This window comes from Orbicella faveolata, unplaced genomic scaffold (genome assembly GCF_042242905.1).
Source record: "Orbicella faveolata isolate gen_17 unplaced genomic scaffold, um_ofav_v1 contig_48, whole genome shotgun sequence".
In the NCBI taxonomy this organism is placed as follows: Eukaryota; Metazoa; Cnidaria; class Anthozoa; order Scleractinia; family Merulinidae; genus Orbicella; species Orbicella faveolata.
Genome location: NW_028301578.1, coordinates 9,787,501 through 9,791,313, shown reverse-complemented (window position 1 = coordinate 9,791,313; position 3,813 = coordinate 9,787,501).

Sequence of the window (3,813 nt, the reverse complement as noted above, 5' to 3'; positions counted from 1 at the left end):
TAATTTGAAGAAGAAAGAATGCTCTTTCACACCAAACTAGTCGTTTTGGGAAAAGCCGTGTACCAGAACGCCTTTTTAGCATTTGAAAATAGGCTAAATGTAGACCTCTTGTAAAGTTGTCTTGGGTCGTTAATTTAGAAAATTCGTCAAATATTTAAGTTCTAATCAAATCACGATCTATTTAGCTCTAAATAGACAAAAAAGGAAGTACAAATACGACGTGCAATCAGTTTGTAATGAAGATTTTTACTTTTGAGTTTACGAGCCTCTGAATATGCCGTTCATTTTCGATGGATTTTGGCCGATTTGGGGCATCGAAACGAAAAAATTGCAGAAAAAAATAATTTTTGATTTATTGAACTTAAAACGATATTTTTGTAACTAGTGCCCGTAGGGCTTCATTCTGGGCGAGTTTGAAGAAATTCGATTTTTTCGCTATTTCCAAGTCTAGTTGATATTTAGGCGAAGCTGCTCTTAAATATTAAGTACTGGTGTATTCAGAATCCTACACGATAAACATTGCGACACGTGGGGTTCTTGAAATTCCGCAAAGTACATCATCTTCCTTTTGACATTCAACTGACTCCGAGATAATCTACCGCATTCCAATCCCTTTTTCTTAAACAGCAATCCATAAAAGTGGTGAGGCCTTCCAGCTTTAATCCTCTGCTTGCTTAAGCGAAATACTTATGTGCTGGTTTCCTAGCTCATGCTGCATGTTGAAATGTAAATTTGGCGTTCGCTGTCGACCTAACTAATCTGCCACGCAATGGTCACTTGATAGAATTTTGTCACGCGTTGCCAAAAATGGATAAGGGAATAATAAATAAAAAGATTTATTAAGACTTTCGAAGCAAACAATTTTTATTTTAAAGTTAAAAGGATCCAAACGAGACCCGCAAAATATCGCGCGGAAATTTTCCTGCCAGAGAAACTGTATTTTTTGTGTGTGTATGTGTGTTTTGGGCTCGGGAGGGGAGGGGGAGGGTGAGGAGTTGGGATCACTCCCATATATGGGCTATCAGAGGTATGTGCGGCCCCAAAGTATGGTTTTTGAGCTGTTCGTGTCTGAAAAAGGTGTAGTTTTGGACCATATTGGCCTGAAGTAGGGCGAATTTCTCACTCAGGCTTTGGCTTTGAGTATTATGTTTACAAGGAACCGATTATTTCCGCCTAAACATTGGCAAATTTGTTGTCCTTCTCAAATGTTTTCGCAGATGAGGCCTTTTTCTAGTTTGCCGTTTACTGATTTTATAGGTCTGAAAATTGGGTATCGACTTCTCCTTCCTGGGGACTGGGGAAGGGAATTTTGGAGTTGTGTGACGTCTCAGTCTAACTATTTCATGTGATAGATCAATGCCGAATGATGTATCGTATACTGTCATGATATGTTCCCATTTTGTTATATAACCACAATATTGATAACTATTAAAGAAATTTTTCGCAAGTTCATTACCGTGAGCGGAAAAAAGCCTCGGCAATTTTAGGCGAAAGTTGAACTTGCGTACAGGCATGCGTTGAAAGGGCAAATGGACTTCACGTTTACTTGCTAGTTCAAGCTAGCTGCAGTCAGTGTAACGAATGACGTGCAATCGATTAGTGTTGGCTGCCGAAGGGTGGAAAACTTCCGCGGACTTGACTGTAAATATTGATCCCGACCAAAGGGAATGCAGGCTATCGCAAGTCCGTTTGACCAATACTTCAGGTCTTGAGAAAAAAATCCAAGGATTTCACGAGGGAACTGATCTCACCGCCAGAATCGATTAAGATTGTAACTTATTTTTTTTTTCTCAAGCATCTGAGCGGACCGGATTCCTAAATCCTCGAATTTGATTGGCTAATCTTACGCACGTGACCGGTCCAGCTTTCTACGATACGGCCCACGGGCCGGATTTTTTTCCCGCAGCCTAAATTCCGCTCCTAAAAGTTAGCGGTAATCGTCAATCTTTTGCCTTTTTTATACATCCATCGACGATTAGTCAACGCAAGTTTACTTCTGTTCACTTTAAAATGGCAAGGAAAGTCACCGTAAGTAAATTCAATTGAGTGTTTTGAAGCTGTGGGAGTTTGCTTCATAATTGTTTGTAGCTTGGCGCTGTAATGGCTTGTAATCCTGTGTTTCTCTCGTCGTAAAATTTGAGTCAATTTCAGCCGAGTTTACCTCTCTGATCGTTGCTGTATTCAGAAGAATTTCTGTGGAATACACTTAACGAATTTCCTCGCTTTCTGCTATTCAATTTACGGTAGAAAAGTGACGAAGTGATTTTAAAAACAACGACTGACAGAAATTGTTTTTGTAGTAAAACTTCAAACTTCGCACGAAATTTCACACCGCAAAAACAATTTTGGAGAACTTAACTGGTGAAATAAATGCAACTAACACAAAGTAGTTCGAAAAAAATCTCTTTTTTAATACATCTTTCTTTGTCTACTACCTGAGTTACTCGCTCGTTGCCGAGATTTTTTACAAATCATCAGTAGACGGCGCGCAAGCCGATTCAATGACTAGAGTTGCGTAAACAAACCCATTTAATTGTAATCTGTAAAACCAATTTACTGCAGGAAAAAAATAAATAAACATGTTATTTTCCGGCTTACGGTCGGTCCGTGTGGTGAAAAACTGTGACCTCGGGCTTGAAAATGCTGCTCGGTCACAGTTTTTCACGATACGGACCTCCCAGCCGGCAAATAACATATATGTATTCACAGCCACCCTAAATTTTCCAAAAAATTGAGGTGGTCCTGAATCTGCCTCTACCATTTTTTTACACTTACCTAACACGTAAAACTTGACATGCTGACTAGAATCCGATTTAAAAAAGAGTTACAGGAGTCGGTCTTGAGTTACAAAGCCATTAATATATGTACAATTAAGGGTGCTTCAAATGCACGGCAAAAAGGGTGGCGTTTACCTTTTAGAAAACGCGCTGTGAATTTACGCAAAACGTGGCATTTGCTTACATTGGTGTTCGCCAATCGGAAAATCGAAGGTTTTCCAATTGTTTTGCTGTCGGTGAATTGGAGTATTCGTTCTATTATCCGGTAGTTTCCCATTGCGGTAAACGCCGGAAAAAGCCTGTTTTCTGGAATTTACCGGCCTGTTAACACTTGGCGAATGTCTTGTTTGCCTGTGTTCACAGATGTTTTCCCGATGTAAAACTTCACGTTCATCTGGGGTTAACAATTGAAAACCGGCGTTTTCCCTTGTTTTCCAGAACGTCAAATGCCGTTAAATTTCGCAAAACGCACTGTTTACCAGAATTCACAGCTTAATTAATGTGAGGAAAGCATAGTGCATTCCCGCGTTCACAGAAGTTTTCTCCTGTTTTCTTGTATTTTCCGAGACGGCGAATTCAGAGGAATTCAAGAAAACGCATGTTTTCCAGCGCTCAACCTTCGGCAAACGCACGGAAATTATTGTGTGCTAATATGTTTTCAGAAGTTTTCTTTTGCTTTTTTTGCATTTTCCCTGACGGCAAACGCGCGTGAATTCAATAAAACGCTAGTTTTCCAGTGTTCACCGTTCGATGAACTTTTGGAAAATATCGTATCTTTCTGTGTTCGGGGGAATTTTCTTGTACAACAACAACTTTAATTTATTATGACTCGCATATTTACAATTTTTACAGAAATATATTATTATTTTTATTATTATTATTATCATCATCGTCGTCGTCGTCGTCGTCGTCATCTTCATTATCCGTGATTTTTTTTTTTTATGTCAGGTTCAAGTTTTACTTATGGAGGTGATGGAACAGGGCCAACGGCTTCGTTACTGTCCAACGGCGTGATCAACGCACTGAATAATTCTAC